The following is a 17,915-nucleotide window of genomic DNA, read 5'->3' as shown; positions in this document are numbered from 1 at the left end:
TGGTCCATCCAATTCAGTAGCCAGAACCAAATGTTTTAGATGCACAAAGCCCCATATTTAGCAATTGTGGTATAGCCTGACCATAAGGGAAGTTTCTTCTTAACCCATATTAACTATTGGCTTGTGCCCTGAAACAATGATTTATAATACTAGTTTTATCCTAATTAATAAAAGTGTTCTTATTATTATTGTTTTTAGAATCCTGCAAAGCTCTCAGTATATTGTAGCAATGAGTTCTATACGTTAATTTTGTATTATGTAAAAAAGGCATTTCCTTTTATCAATTTACATTTGTTGACTTTGACTTTGTTCTTGGACAAGAAAACGTAAATAGGAGCACGAGATTTAGCTTCTCTACATCATTTATTTTGTATACTCCTGTCATATCCCCTTAGTCAACGCCTCTCTAAGCTAGACAGTCTTTTCAGTCTCTCCTTACAGAAGTCTTTCCATGTTTTTACTAGATTTTGGCACCTACTTCTAGACAACTTTATGTCTGTATTTATTTTTGTAGATTGGTTGAACTTACTTGAGCACATATTCCAAGTGAGGGTATACCATTAATGTATGATGACATAATATCTTCAGTATTCTTTTCTATCCCATTCTTTCTCTGCCCTAACATATTTTATTTGCTTTTTTTGAACCTGGCTGTATATTGCACACAGATTTTCATTGATCTGATTAGAGTGATTCCCACATCTTTTTTCCTGAGTGGGTGCAGTTAGATGGCTGTGGTGAGAAAACTCATAGTATCTAGATGCCCGGGATCTCAACAGCCATTGTCAATCTGAGTGAAGTCCTGGATTTGGCATCGAGATGGCACTGGTTGTAGTGGCTGATTATGTCCAAGAGCCAGATAAAGATGCAGGGTGCCTGCTGATATTACTAGATCAGTTGCCTTTGATACCATTGATTATGAGGTATTATTGGGTCATTGAGTGGATCCAAGTGAAATAGAAGGAGCAGTTCTTGTGTGGCCTTGTGCTTTTCTCTTTAAGAGCTCACAGAGGATAATAGAGAGGTGTTGACTTTCTGTCCCAAGGGAACTCAGTCTCATGCAAGATTCCCCAGGAGACTTTTATCAGCTCTTTCACGGAGGATTAGAATTAGTTAAGAATGCTAAATACCTTGGATTAAACATTTTTAAGAAAATGTTTTTCCCCAAAGTTTTCAGATTTTTTTTTTTAATTTCCGAGTTTGACAAATAATCATGAAAATTTGGTTACCTACCATCCCTGATTCCCCCCCCCCCCACTCCACCCCCAGTCAGAAGCAAAATGGAAAGGGTCAAAGGAAAATGGGGTCAGGGGAAAAAAGGGAGAGTAAGAGGCAGGAGAACAAAACCGAGCCCATTTTATTTTTCATTTACAAAAACAGAGAAAAAAAGTTATTTTTAGGTTTTAATTATTTTCACTGGAAAACTGGAAGATTTATTCCTAAAAACCAAACACTTTCTATGAAAAAAGTTTCTGGAAAAAGGAAAACTTTGGACCAGTTCTATTCATTGTGTACTTGTGGCCTTTAGGAAACTTTGGATCTGATTCAGGGGAGCACTTAAGCATGCCTTTAATTTGCTGCCACCGAGCCTTCCCCAGAAAAAGTCAAGATCAAGTAGGGCTGGAGGTGATTACACTGAGAAAGAGAGCCATGTGGTCTAGTGGGTTCTTCCTTAGGTTAGGACAGCTGGGAGATACATTACATTCTGAACCTTTTAAGTGTCCCTGTAAGCAAGTGGGCTAACTCACCAGCTTGTGCACCAAAGAACATTCTTCAGACATAAGATTCCAACTCCCACATTTTTTTTCTGATTCAGTTTTATTTCTCCAAAATAACACAGGTTCAATATATCAATCATGTACTTTTTTAGAGCTGGTCAAAACTCAGTGTTCATTTAATGGAACATTTTGACATGTTGAAATTAGTTTTCATTCCGATTTGAACTTTCCCACAAAATGGAATTTCCAGTAAATTTTGGTTTTGGAATTCTGAAGTTTTGTTTTGAGTTTGTCTATTTTAATTTTTCATTGCTTTATTTGTATATGTTTACATTATTTCATAACGATTATTTGTTATTTTTACCACAGAATTCTCCACCCTTAGAATAGTTTGAAGGTGATCTCCAACACAGTTCCATTCACCTTCCCTATGATGGACTCCAGGTTCTTTTCCGGACCCACTTCTGTCCAGGTCAGAGACTCCCTGCCATCGGAGAGCTACATCTGTTGTTGATTCCAAACTCACACTGTAGCTGGGTCCGAGTTCCACCTCCTGAAGATCTTTCTCCATCTTTGGGTTCTACCTTTCCAGGATCAGCTGCAACTCAGAAGCTTTTCCATCACTAGGCAACACACAATTACCTTTTCTTCTGAAGAGTGGATTTCCTTCAGCTCCTTCTTACACTCCCTCAGCTGCACTTGCTGGTTGTGTAGCTGGTTGGTCATTTTGCCTCCCTCCCGCCACCCTCAATCACTACCTTGATCTCATTACCTACTTTAGCACACTTCTGCTTTGCCCTTTCCAAGTTTGATTCCTCCCACTTGGCTTGCTTCCATTGCTATACTAGTTCCTCCATAGCTCTGTCTCATTTCCTGGATCTGTACATCATGAACCTATGAAACTTAGAACAAGGTAAAGTGAAATATCTGTCGACTACTTATGTTAACCAATCTGTTCCACTTTCTATTTAGCTGTGACTCTCTGAGTAAGTTTCCCAGATATGAAGAAGAGCTCTGTGTAAGCTCAAAAAGCTTGTCTCTCTCAACAACAGAAGTTGGTCCAAAAGAATATATTACCTTACCCACCTTGTTTCTTTAATATCTTGGGACCAACACAGCTACAACACTGCATACAACATAGGATTAATAACAGTGATCAGTCTTTGAATTTTCTGTTTAATTCCTTTGTTGTCTTTTTCAGTTAGAGCTTGGGCACAGCCTAGCTCTTTGTTCTATTTTGCACGGATGTTTTCATTCTTTGTCAGGGAATTTTTTTTCTTCCATTTAAAATGTCAGTGTGTCAGCAAATCCTCTTTCAATCCCGAGATTTTCCAAAGTTATCATCAACCTGGCTCTTTTTTAAAACCGCAGTTGTTTATTTAGTGCTTCTTTTATTGAAAGCAATCCTTTAACAAAAATTGTTTCTCTTCTCATAAACATATCTCTAACTCTCTACTTAGAAGCAAGTCTGTTTAACACCCTCCCTCCACCCTCCAAATTCAATGTTTGTCTTGTGGTTCTTGGTGATTCCTGTTCCCAGAGAAATGAAAACTACTTATGTTAATGCAGGAAAAAGTTAAAATTACTTTTTCCTTCGGAACACTGAATGCTGTTAACAAAAGCTGACAATACTTTGAGTTTCTGACAGATGAACTGCGTGATTCATGCTTGGATGTCCAAGATTAGATATTTCCTATGTGTTTTCTATTAACAGTCCTTGGGCTAGGTCCATTGTCATCTCTGGCACTGGTCTTTTGTCAGTGCAATTCTGCATTAATTGGATTTTAGTATTTTAGGCATATTTCGGGATAATTTGACATGTGTAATGGTCTCCTCACCAAAACCCAAAAGTCTATCTTCAATCTGTTGCTTTCCTAGATGTTAGAACTAATTCCTAGTTTTTGCATCTATATTTTCAAAGGTGAAAACTGAGTTAGCAGCGTCCGAAGGCAAAATTTAGCCCCCCCAAAATCTGTGTTTTGTGTCAATGGGTAGAGACCTCTCTCTCTCTCTCTCTCTCTCTCTCTCTCTCTCTCTCTCTTAGGTAAAGAGCTTGTTGTAGAGTAAGGGTCTAATCCTGAATCATGTCAAGACAGTTGGCAGTTTTCCTATGAGTGCAAAGAAAACAGAATCAGGAACTTGGAAAAATAATCTTACATGACTTCCTGCTCCCCCTAAAATAGCCTCCTGTTAGCAACCCCTTTGTATAATAAGTAGAACAAAACTTCCACTGACTTCAGTGGGAGTTTGGGTTTGGAATGATTACAGCATTTAGCTCCAGACCTGTCATATGACATAGTTTTTAAAGAAAATATTGATTATGATCTATTAATTTTTCAAGACAATTTAAATAATCCAGGAGGTTCTCCTGAGATGAAGCTGAAATGCAAGCTTTTCCTATTCCTATTAAGCAACATTCCATCAGTAGACTGAATGCAACTTTTCAGATTCATGAGGAATTGTATTAGTAAGTCAGGGTATTGTGCTCTTATGCCGATGACAACTGGATCTTAAAATAGCAGACCTGATTCTCCTCTCACTCAATAGTGCACATCAGGAATAATGCCAGTGAAGTTAATGGAATTTTTTTTGGTTTAAAACTGGTGTCAGTGAAAAGAAAATGAAATGCAGCCCAACAAGTTAAATCAGAGTGGGTGATGGACATCTGAGTTGCTAATTCCTACCTCTCTGCAAGCTTTACTAACACAATTAGGTTTTACACTAAGTAACGTGAATCTTTGAGAGACAAGATGGGTGAAGTAATCTCTTTTATTGGACCAACTTCTGTTGGTGAGAGAGACAAGCTTACAGAGAGTTCTTCTTCAGGTCCTTCAGAAGAAGAGCTCTGTGTAAGCTTGTCTCTCTCACTAACAGAAGTTGGTCCAATAAAAGATATCACCTCACCCACTTTGTCTCTCTCATTTCCTGAGGCCAACATGGCTACAACAATACTTTACTACCTCAAAGATTCATCGTTGTATATTCTCAAACCACTATGGGATTCATCCAACATCCATTGAGGTCAAGGAACAATTTCCCATTGACTTGAATGGGCATTGGATCAGACCTTATACTAATTCTTTTGATGTTCCCCTTGATTAATAAAGTCAAAGCGAAGCTGTCAAAGGTAACTACATAGTATAAAATTAATAGTAAAATCTCCTTCTCTTTGGGACTCGTGGATAATCGAGTGTTAAATACCAATATCTTTTTGGTATTTTTTTCATAGTCAGGATTAAAATTCAAGTGAAAGAATTAACCTATCTGCCTCTGTGCTCCACAGGGGATTTTATTATTCAGATTTATTCATTAGAAGACTTGCTATTCATGTTTGCTCTATTTGCTTTCATTAAATATTTGGCACCAAACTCCTTTCTATTACGACTTAAAAAAATGCTGTGAAAAAAAATTGATGTATCCTGATATAAAATCATGCATTCATTTAATAGAAAATAGTAGAAGGGAAACAATAGCAGGTGGATACAAATTTTTAAAAGCCCAACAGTAAGACTGTTAGTAGTTTCAAAAGAGTCCTTTCTTGCTTGTAGAATCTTGGATTTGCTGCACCTGCTTCATGCTTTGTGTTTTGTAATACAGAAATTTTATCATTTTCCCATCCATTAAACACAACTATAAGAAGTATAGTAAGCGAAGGCTAAAGAGAAGTAAATACAGCCTTCTACTTCCCCAGCCAACAGTGTAAAAGTAGTTCTGAGCACTGGTGCTACAATAACATTCTTCTATAAAGACTTTCACATCACAGTTTTGTGAACTAATTTTAAAAATATATTTAATTATTGTGAAAGAATAAATCCTCAAACCTGTGAACACTCGGTGTGAAACATTGGCTTTGTTGAAGTCAATGGGAGTTTTATCATTGTCATTAATGGGGCCAGAATTTTACTCTGAGTTTATAGATGGGGTGGTCCATAGTGTGAGGGGGTTTGACTCCGCCTCCATAAGGAGAAATGGCCTGTGAATTAATGTAGTCTGGCTTCCACTGGCCCTGCTGTGTTCAGCCCTTACCTAACAGTTTGGACCCAACCACCGTGCATGGTGGGATTCACAGAACACCCAGAGATCTTGGCTTCACAGCCTTCAAGAGTTAGGACTCCCTGTGGGGAGACTCTGAATCCTGGCTCCTCCTGCACCTCATGTCACCGAGCCCCACTGATCTTATGAAAGAAAATAAATTTTAGATCTGAGCCTAGACAAGAACATTACAGTAGTCTATTTTTTCTACAGTGATGTCTTAGTCAAGGGTTGGCTTCCAGAGCCCAGAAGGTAAAAGGATTAAAAATTTACCTAACCCTGCTACCCCCGATCCTGATAACTTCAAAAACTTTTCCTGCCCCACAGTGGAGGGAATCAAAGGCTCATTGACTTGATCACATTGCACTATCCCTCTTTTTATTAAATTTATTCTCAGCCAATGGCAGAACAGGAGCAATACCAGATAGCCAGTCACATGGCTCAAATAACAAATTCACTGAATAGTGAATACACATGGTGCCAAATTTATAAAGGTACTTATATGATAGGTGCCTAGAGGGATCTACAGAAGCACCTATGCAGGTTAGGTTCCCAACTCCCATTCAGTTCATGGCATCAAAGTTTCATGTTCACATGAAATATTTGTCAAATAATTTCTAAACAATTCCATAAAAATCAAAATCTGTGTGTGAACAATTCAGACAGAAACAGAAAAAAGGGGCAAAATGCATTGAATATATTGTTCAGTAAAACAACTTGCCAAGGTCTAATATAAAATGATGACTCAAGGCATTCTGAATTAGTGAGAGTCAGAGGAGACCTCTGTAGCCTGTTAATTCACTTGAATTTAAACAAATCTAAATTGGATGGGTTCTGGCTATGGCTCTGAAGCTCATATTCCTCTAACCCCTTGCCCTGATGCGCTCTTACATTTACTTACTCATTGGTGAAATATGTGACACTAGAATTGGTGTCCAGAGACTTCTAAGATCTTTGCCATGACAGCGAAGGGTCAGTAATGAAAGAACAGCAATAATGAAGGGCAGTGAAGGGCAGATCCAAACCCCCCACAGAATATTCATTAGTGTTAACAATAATCTTCCCCTTACCCAAACAGAAATCTCATAAGATTGTTTTTCAGGGCAATTAGGGTTAGTATTGATCACATTTATTTATTTCTAATGGACAGAAGGTCAGAGTGTATACAAAATCTTCTTTAATTACACCTTAAGCTTCTTCTCACAACAAATATTGCTACTGAGCTCAAAATAACATTTTTCTAGCAGTGCCTAGCTAAAATGAGCCCCTTTTACCTATATACATTAAAATCATTTTGATTATAATAATTAACTAATAACAAATTGTCAGAACACATAAAAGCATTAATACTTCATTGTAAAACTAATTACACCTCCTCTTTTTTTTTTTTGACATTTCAAGTGTCTAACGTGTCATTGTGCAGCAAACATGAACTTCTCTTTTAAACTAGGATGAGGGAAGATTCTATGCTAGTGATTACAGAGATCAGAATCAGATAGGCAGCGGATTATCATTCTAGTCACACACAGCTATTACTTTCCAAGAAAATGCTCATTTTAAGATACAACAGTGTTAAAATGCCAAAATAGTCACAGTTACTGTTTGTGACCTTCCTCTGAATCATTACTGGCTTTTGAACAAGGTGCAAACTAGATTTGAACCTGGGGGGGAACCCAAACCACCTAGAATCTAAACAACATTAAACTTTGAGGTTATTCAGAATCAGAGTCTGGATCTGAATTTTGTAAAAGGTCCTAATAATGGACTGAAGCTACCAGCTATAGGGTGTTCCAAATCTGGAACCAGATATGAATTTTGCAGCTCGAGATCATGTCTAGTGTAAACTTTCATCCCCAAGGAGTACAAAACTTTACTTTCAATCTATTCATACTTATAGTTCCCCATTTGAACATATATTATATCATATCCCATATCAACTCAGAGGTCATCCAGAGACATTTAAGTTGATATGGAAGGATTCATACTTGAACTCAAATTTGATGTTATTGCATTTTTAAATTTTACTTTTCATTGTAATGGTTATATTAGAGTTCCTGGTCGGGTGTTTGTTCCAACTAAGTATGAAATTGTTTTATATCTATGTTTTATGAAATACAATTTATATTTGAGAAAATAAGTGATTTCAAAAAAATATGCATGTCAGTAAAACCCAAATTTGTCTGACAGGCCATGTAACAAATGTCTGCAAATTTTGTCACAGTTGTTCTATCAGCAGTTAAGATCTACAGAATTTACACAATGTGGGTATGAGACATGCAGTTTGGGTAAAATATTCCAGGGATATTAAAAGGCATGGCAATCTATCACCTGTAGCTATCAATATTTTATCTGTGCTTAGTGTGAGCTCTGTGCCAAAAATATACAAAAAGACGACACTTTTGAGTTGCTGTTATTGAAATCTTGGGTAACATTTTCAAAAGCATCTATGTGACATTTGACTTTCAATGTGACTTATGTTTCTTGGTCTAGATCCTCAAAGATATATAGGCATCTAGTGGGATTTTCAAAAGTGCTAAGCAGGTTATCCTACAAGGTGCCTATGTGCATCTTCAGGCATCTAAATACCTTTGAAAATCTGGCTCTAGGAACCTAAATAATTTTTAAAAATGGGACTAAGGCTCCTAAGTCACTTAGGCACTCTTGAAAAGTTTACCCCTCCTCTCTGTAGTGGAACAATCTATAGGAGAGCATATCAACCATTTTCCCTCAATTGGTTGGAAGAAAGGACAGAGTTGGGGGTCAGGGTGAAAGCATCCAGTAATGAAGGAGGGATGAAGGAGAAGGGAGGAAATGTGGGGAGAGAATCTGTTGCATTGCATTGATTATCTTTTGTGGAAAAAACATGGTGTGATTGTGGGCTGAGAAGGAGGAGGAAGAAGGGAACAGAACTTGAGGAGGGACCCAAAGGTGGATAAGGATCAGTAGGGGTTATAGACACAGGAATCAATCAAGGAAAAGAAATCTATTTGGATGTCAAGAAAATGGTGGAATAGAATGGAGACAAAAATAACTTCTGGAAGACATTTGCATGTCCTCTGGAGTTCTGCAGTGGCAAAGTTATGGGAACAGGAGCAGAGAAAGCAGATAAGAACAATGAGCAAAGTCTGGGAGGGACTGAGTAGTGTGAGAGAGAAGCAACGGTGTCATGTCTGGAGTGGAGTTCAGGATGGAAACCATGATATAGAGGGAAAGGCAGGCTGTTGGTACAGGAAGCTGGGAGAAGTAAAGAAATCATAGATGTTGATGGACTGGAGATCACTGAAAGTTTGCTTGACTGGGTGGAAGGATAAGAAAGGGGGTGAAAAATATTAAAGGACGTGAGAAAGAATGAACTCTTTGATGGAAATGTTAGAAATGGAGCAGTAATTGGTTAAAGCCAGGTCAAGAGAGTGACCAAGCCAATGTGTGTGGGAGTCAGTCCAGAGCAATAGCTCCTTTGAGGAATTTATGTAAAAGAATCAGAAGGATTGGAGAAGATGGGGATTAATATAAGAATTGAAAGGTGGATAAGGAACTGAGTCATACTGAAAGGTGAACTGTCAGGCTGGAGGGAGGTTACTAATGGAATTCCTCAGGGACTGGTTTTGGGACCAATCTTACTTAACATTTTTATTACTGACCTTGGCACAAAAAGTGGGCATGTGCTAATAAAATTTGAGATTGACACAAAGTTGGGAGGAATTGCCAATATGGAGGAGGACCAGAATATCATACAAGAAGATCAGGATGACCTTGTAAACTGGAGTGATAGAAATGGGATGAACTTTAATAGTGCTAAGTGCAAGGTCATGCATTTAGGGACTAACAACAAGATTTTTTGGTGTAAACTGGGGATTTATCAGTTGGAAGCCAGAGAGGAGGCAAAAGACCTGGATGACTATGAGCCACCAATGTGATGCAGCTGTTGAAAAGGCTAATACAGTCTGAGGATACATCAGGGGAGGTATTTCCTGTAGGGAAGTGTTAGTACATTATACAAGGCAGTGGTGAGAACTCATCTGTAATACTATGTGCAATTCTGGTCTCCCATGTTTTTTTAAAAAAGATTAATTCAAACTGGAACAGGTATAGAGAAGGGCTGCTAGGGTGATCCGAGGAATGGAAAACCTACCTTATGAAAGGAGACTCAAAGAGCTTGGTTTGTTTAACCTAACCAAAAGAAGGCTGAGGGGAGATTTGTGGGCTATAAATACATCAGAGGGATAAATACCAGAGAGTGAAAGGAGTTATTTAAGTTAAGCACCAATGTGGACACAAGAACAAATGGATATAAACTGTCCAAAATCAAGTTTAGGGTTGAAATTAGGCAAAGGTTTCTAACCATCAGAGGAATGATGTTCTGGAGCAACCTTCCAAGGGGATCAGTGGGGGCAAAAACCCTAATTGGCTTCAAGACTGAGCTTGATAATTTTATGGCGGGATGGAATGATGGGACAATTCGCCTACAATGGCATATGGCCCATTGGCAACTGCCAGTAGCAAAAATCTCCAACTGCTAGAGATGGGACACTAGATGGGGAGGACTCTGAGTTACTCCAGAGAATTCTTTCGCAGCTATCTGTCTCATGGGTCTAACTGATCACCATATTTGGGGTCAGTGAGGAATTTTCCCTTGGGTCAGATTGGCAGAGATCCTGGGTTTTTCCCCCCTTCCTCTGCAGCATGAGGCATGGGTTTGGATTTGCAAAAGCACCCCAAGAAGCTGTGATTTTCTTGGCCTTTTGTGCAGTTAGACCCATTCCTCATCCATCTATCTACCCTACAAGTTAATAGGCCTTTTGTAAGGCTATCCATCAAGTGTAGGGATGGAATCCAGCACTCATAGGTGCATGACAAGGCTTTCCCACTTCTCATCCATGATCATTATTCCAGACTGGGCAGGAATGTAGGTTCCATCCCTGCTGCACCCTCTATAAGGGGGCTCCCAACCACTGGTTCTATGTATGTGTGGATCTAGTGCCTTTCCCAGTCCCACCATCAATGTGACATCAGTCTCTGATCCTTTATGCAGCCTATTTCCTCAGTATGCAGGCTGTGCGCAACTGCTCTTCCGCTTCAGTTCCCTACAGCCTGGGGGACATTCCACAGGCCCTCCAAGTTGACCAGTTTAAATGAGCATGTGAAATGTGTTACACAAGTTAGTCCATGGCAAGGAATGCTATTTAGAAGAAATAAAGGCAGAAAGACTGCTTGGAGGGGTGATGAAGCAACCTTTTACTCACATACAAGAAAAATTCCCTGAAAAGGCATATCAAAGAGTGGATCTATTCTTGTCCTAATAGTGCACAGTATTTCTCAAAGACAGCAAAGAAACAAACCTCACAGATTCAACATTTCTCCAGCACCGTTAGTAAATCTGAGCCTGAACACACCTTTTGATTTCAGGTCTCTGGCAAACAAATAGAGGCACTGCCAATTGATTTTGGTATTATAAAGGAAAACAAAATGGCCAGTTTAGAAGCCCATGAATGAGAGAACTTCAGAATAGTTACAGCATAAATTCAGGACTGCTAGTTTCATAGGTAAACTGGGTCTTAGTGCTCACTGATTTCCCTTAGTGGAAAAGTCCTATCAAATTGAACATAGATAAAACTGATAGGGTTCTGTGGAAACTATTCTAAAGAACTATAGGCCTAAATTTTCAAAAGCAGACTCTGATTTTGAGTACCTAAAATTTTGGGTGTTCAGCCTTAGACATGTTTTATTTAGGTGCCTGTAACAGGGTGCTGGCTAGGAGAAACAAGCCAGGCCCCTGTTAGCCCTGTTCCAGAGGAAGAAGGGTATTAGTTGGGCTGGCTGAAGGGCCACGCCCTTGTGATGGGTTGGATCACAGAAACCCCCTTGGGAGCTGCCACCTGATGTGCAAAGACTACCCCTGCTTCTGTTTTCCCTGCCAGCTCAGGACTCCAGCACCCTGTCTTGCTGAACCAGACACTCCTGTCTGGCTCCAGACACAAACCCAGGGTCTGAATCACTTGTCCCAAAGCTGCTAGTTTACCTGAAAACAGCTCATAGAAGTGTGCTTGTCTTTAGCACTCAGATGCCCAACTCCCAATGGGGTCTAAACCCAGATAAATCCGTTTTACCCTGCATAAAGCTTATGCAGGGCAAACCCAGAAATTGTTCGCCCTCTATAACACTGATAGAGAGATATGCACAGTTGTTTGCTCCCCCAGGTATTAATACATACTCTGAGTAAATTACTAAATAAAAAGTGATTTTATTAAATACAGACAGTAGGATTTAAGTGGTTCCAAGTAGTAACAGACAGAGCAAAGTAAGTCACAAGCAAAATAAAATAAAATGCGCAAATCTACGCCTAATCAAACTGAATACAGATAATCTCACCCTCAGAGATTCAGTAAGCTTTTTCTCAGACTGGAGACCTTCCAGGCCTGGGCACAATTCTTTCCCCTGGTACAGCTCTTGTTGCAACTCAGGTGATAGCTAGGGGATTCTTCATGATGGCTCCTCTCCCTCTGTTCTCTTCCACCCCTTTATATATCTTTTGCATAAGGCGGGAACCCTTTGTCCCTCTGGGTTTCCACCCCCCCTCACTGGAAAAGCACCAGGTTAAAGATGGATTCCAGTTCAGGTGACATGATCACATGTCACTGCAAGACTTCATTACTCACTTGCCAGCACACACATATACAGGAAGACTCACAGGTAAACACAGTCATCTGCAGACAATGGTCCTTGTTAATGGGAGTCATCAAGATTCCAAACCATCATTAATGGCCCACACTTTACATAATTACAATAGGCCCTCAGAGTTATGTTTTATATTTCTAGTTTTAGATACAAGAGTGGTACATTTATACAAATCGGATGATCACACTCAGTAGATTATAAGCTTTGTAATGATACCTTACAAGAGACCTTTTGCATGAAGCATATCCCAGTACGTTATATTCACTTTTTACCATATTTTTCTAAAACTATCCCAGTTACATTATATTCATTTATTATCATGTTTTTATAAAACCATATAGACTGCACAACATCACAGCCCTAATTACCAGAGTGGATCCACCTGCAGGCCTGTTCAGCCAGCCTGCCCTATAAAGCTGGAAAAGAGACAGGCAACAGGAGGAGACAGGAAAGGGAGGAGCGTGGGCTCTAGATCCCTGCTGGATAGGAAGCTAGTAGTCTCCAGGAATGTTGGTCTTTGTAAATAGTAGGAGGTGGGAAGGGACACAAACAATAAAAGGACACGGGTGCTGCACTTCAGTTGGTCTCTGACTGTGTTTGTGGAGGGGCCGGGAGCAGGCCCTGCTACAGTGCCCAAAATGGATTTAGATGTTATACTCTAGGAACCTAGTTTTGAAAAATGTAGGGGTATGTTATGTGATGGTGTGTTTGCACCACATAGAGTGGAAAAAAGTTAACATGGTCCTGAGATGCCAGTTAATTTGCCTGCTTGCACCTGGAGGGTAGGCCAACCCTAATTAGAAAAAAAGCTCAGCTGTGGGAGAGCCAGGTTAGTTGCCATAAAGAGCTGGGTGAGGCCACTTGGAGAGAAGAGAAAGTTCCATTCCCCCTGTCTGGGGAGCAGCCTGAAAGAAGGTTGAGAAGCAGAGCCTACTCCCAGGGGTGAGTTGGAAGCCAGACTGGAGGCTGGGGTTCTGAAGAGTTGTAACGTGCCTGAATCCCTCAGTAAAGGGAGTAGTGTGCCAGCCCCTGGGCCAGGGGGTTGATTGAGGCACAGAAGCCTTTGGTTAGTCAGGAGAACAGTATAGAGCAGCAGAGGCATGACTGTGATGAGGTGGCTGTCAGCTGAGCCCAGCCAGACTGAAAGTTTGGTTTGGTTTATATTTCTTTTGGACTTTTATAAAGGACCCTGGGGCCCTGGACAGGGTAGGACTTTGTACAGTGGCATGCCTGGACAGCCAGGATACTCCTTTGGTCAGAGTAGACCAAAAGAAGGTGGGACAAACTGAATCAAGATGTTGCAATGCCACATCAAGCCAGAAGGAGACATTCTGGCGTGGCAACTTTGCCATAAGGTGGGATTTTCACAATTGCTCAGTGGTGACCTAGCCTTGCTCCCATTGAAATCAGCATAAAACTCCCATTGATGGCAGTGATAACGGGGTTAGGTAAATTCTGAGTGTTTTTGCAAATCCCAACCTCAATAGCTATACTAGGGCCCAATAAAAGTTGAGACATCCAAAGTCGAGGCCACTTCTGAAATAGAGAATGATGTCCTTTTTATAGGTTTTTTTTGAACCACACTATAAAATTCAAGATTGAATTCTATGGGATTTTTTCAAAAAAGCCTTCAGAAAGGATGTCCGCTTTTATTAAATTCTATAGGGCTTTTCCATAAGGGTTGCGGACAGGAAAATTTGCAAAAATACCTATAATGGATAATTTAAAGTACTCTGTTAGCAAAACTTTTGTGGATTTTCTTAAGAAGCTTAACAGTACAATTGGTATTAATGCTGGAGGAAACACTGTTGATATAAAACTTACTTCAGAATAAACTGGATAACTTTCATCTGGTGACTTCAGCTATGATATTTCTACTCTTCTCATGATTACTGAATAATCATTGAACAACAACTATAGAAGAAAAAAGCTGTAATCATTTAACTGCATGAAGCTTTTAGGGGTAACCTGAAATGAAATTCACTGTGTGCTCAGGACTGAGGAATTTTCCTTTTGGGGCAGAATGAGTCAGAGAAATAAGAAATGAGAATTGGTCAATCTGTATTGTATCTCTAGGACTGATGAGCACCTCAATGGAGTGAATAAAACTAATTATTAATAGACTGGCTCTCATTCTTTGGTCTAGTGGAGTGCATCTAGTTGAACTTGATTATTCTGATAATGTCTGCTGGAGCATTTGAAATAGAAATGATACAATGACTATTAGAACACTGGATAAAAATAAAAAAGCAAAGTAAAAACAGGATATTAGAAGCATGAAAAACATTAAAGTACTGTATCAGTTTATATTATCATTATTTATTTGTATGACAGTAACACCTACAAGACCCAACCAAGATCAAGGTCCTGTTGTGCTAGGTACTGTACTAACACATAGTAAGAGACAGTCCCTACTCTGAAGATCTTACATTCTAAATAGACAAGACAGACAAATGCTAGGAGTAGAAAATGAAGTACAGAGAGATAAAGAGACTTGCTAAGGTCACACCACAGTGAGTGCCCAGGTACAGAACTCAAGTCTTGTGCGTTCCACTCCAGTGTCCTATCCACTGTCACCAGCAAATTGGTCCTACCTTTGCTTCATTGTGATGATGTGCTAGTTTATCCCTCCCGCTTCTCTCCAAAAGCCAAAATTGTTCTTTCCCACCTGTATAATAACCTCTGCCAATAATGCTACTACTGCTCTTGCACCTTGTCGGGGAATTGCTCTGATACCTCAATTAAGAAAAGAAGACTTCCCTCAGGATTCAGTTTCCTAAATATAAACCTTTAACTTTAACATGATGCTTACTTATAATGTTAAATATGTTAACCTCCAGTTGATTCCCAACTATAGAGCGAAGAGGTATTCAACAGGGCAGCAGCCTGTAGGCATAGGTGTTCAGGCTTTAGACCAAGATCCAGTAAATTGCCTGGATGGATACTGAAAAAAGGATTAAACAAGGCAGATTTCAATCACTGAATGAATGGCACATGCACAACAAAACAAGTCTCAGAGGGTGGCTGTCTATAGGATATGTGGCAGCTCTCACAGGTGGTTGCCCATGATACTACCGTCTTACGAAGAAATAATGGTAAAAAGAGGAAAATGCAGCCATTTCCCAACTGCGTAAATAATGAGATAAAACAAGGAACAATGTCTGAAGTACTGCTGGTCCTGTAGAGGTTTTCTAGTCTGTGCTCTGTGTGTTCCTTTTGTAAAACAGTATTATTATTGTTTGTACAATTCAAACAGTTTGCTAAGTTCTTTAAAGATAAGCATGAAGATGAGTTACTTGCCTGAAAGAGTGTGTAATTTAAGGACCCCATCCTGCAAAAATGTACTCCCATGTATATGTTTATTCCCACAACTTGGCCCACTTAAATCAGTGGGGGGAGGGATAGCTCAGTGGTTTGAGCATTGGCCTGCTAAACCCAGGGTTGAGAGCTCAATCCTTGAGGGGGCCACTTAGGGATCTGGGGCAAAATCAGTACTTGGTCCTGCTAGTGAAGGCAGGGGGCTGGACTTGACCCTTCAGGGTCCCTTCCAGCTCTATGAGATAGGTATATCTCATTATATTAGAATAAAACCACCACACAGAGTAACTGCAGTATTGGAATTTTATTGTACATGCTTGCAATTAATGGGTTGCGTAAGGATACTCAAAAATGCACTCTAATGTTATTCACAGGTATAGTGGTAATAAGTTATAACTTATCAGCCTGCATAATTATTATTGCAATTTGCAGCACAGCCAACACACATTTTTACCTAGCTTATTGATAGTGATTTAACTAGAGTCTGTTCCTCAGAGAAACAACCAAAATGGCTTTTGCTGACCCTTCCTGAGCACATGCGGTATCTGAGCAAATCAGAGAACTAGAATCAAGAGCACATAATCAGTCCCAAGCAACTCATCTCAAAAATGCACCGGGAACAGCTGGATTTAAATTTCCATAATCATCATCTAACTAGTGGAAAAATTCCATGCTCAACTTCAACAACATTTTTCTAGTACGGAAAATTCAGCACAAAATGCTGCACTGTCATAGAAGCACTGAAAAAATATTTTCTTGATAAAAATTTCACATAGTTGGGGCTTAAAACAGAGGAAAATATTTAAGCACCTGCTTGACTTCAACATGACTTTAATAGATGTGCAAAATTTTCCTCAATAAAGGTACTTTCCTGAATAAGGCCATAGTCAGTACAGAACTGCAGAAAAAAAAATCACTCTGGAAGTGACTTTCTTGTTATACTTATGAACAAGCATATTGCAGTTAAAAATTATGATTTTGGCCCTGACCCAGCAGCCAGAATGTGAGTAGTCCCATTTTAGTCCTACAGCTGATCCATTCAGCTGTCCTTAGATGACTTTCAGCATGCATTTTTTCCACACTTAATAATATCGGCCCCAATCCAGCAAAGCACTTAACTACCATCATTGGAACAGATTTATATTTGCATCATGGGACTACACAGGTGCTTAACATTTTTGCTGGATTGGCGATTTACATTATCATGAGTAAAAAATGCACTCTGAAAGTTAAGTCCCCAATCCAGCAAAACAGTGAAGCACCTGCGTAGTCCCATGATGCAAATATAAATCTGTTCCCATGATGGTGCTTCACTGTTTTGCTGGATTGGGGCCTATATTATTAAGTATGGAAAAAATACACACTGAAAGTCATCTAAGGACAGCTGAATGGATCAGTTGTAGGACCAAAATATTCATGGAATGGTTCAGCAGCCACCTGTCATATGCTGAAATTTGAAATCTAACAACTATTCCCATAGCTTACAAACCTGTTATCTATTATATCAGCAGTCTCAGGATATTTCAGCTTCTGAAATTTCAGAGCTTTAAACATAAAGCTTTCCAGAAGCCTGGAGATAATTTACTGTAAGCTGTCAAAGACAGACACAGGACCGTATTTTCAGCTCTGGTCGAATAGTTCTGATCTGGAATGGGGGTGACGACAATGAGGCAAGCAGGCAGTTTTTATATTTTCATGAATCACTTGTGAGCTTGGACCCCTTACACAATAGAGCTAAAGGAACAGTGAGGAAGACTATTCTTGAACATTTTCATGAATTATAAATCAGGAACACTCATGTGAACTGGTTTTTGTTCACACTACAATTGGGCAGTGGCTATTAACACAAATGCCCATAGTCATATAGAAACAAAGGTATCTGTCCATGAATACAAGTAGTATCTATACAGATTCCAATCACAAGTCATAAGAATACAGCTATATTAGTTGCTATACTATTGGCCTCTTGATGAGGAGAAAGATATTGAGTGCACAATGCAGAGGGAGATCAAAGAGGCAGCTAAGACTAATAAAAAAATATTAGTGGATGACTTCAACTGACTGCATATAAATGGGTCAAAAGTCACAACAGAACAAGGTTTAGAGAGACAATTTCTCAACACCTTAAATAACTGCTTTTTGGAACAGCTATTTTTACAATACATAAAAGGA

The sequence above is a fragment of the Emys orbicularis genome, chromosome 3 (assembly GCF_028017835.1).
Source record: "Emys orbicularis isolate rEmyOrb1 chromosome 3, rEmyOrb1.hap1, whole genome shotgun sequence".
NCBI classification, from domain to species: Eukaryota; Metazoa; Chordata; order Testudines; family Emydidae; genus Emys; species Emys orbicularis.
The sequence above is the reverse complement of the archived record's forward strand: the minus strand, read 5'-3'. Positions refer to the sequence as shown.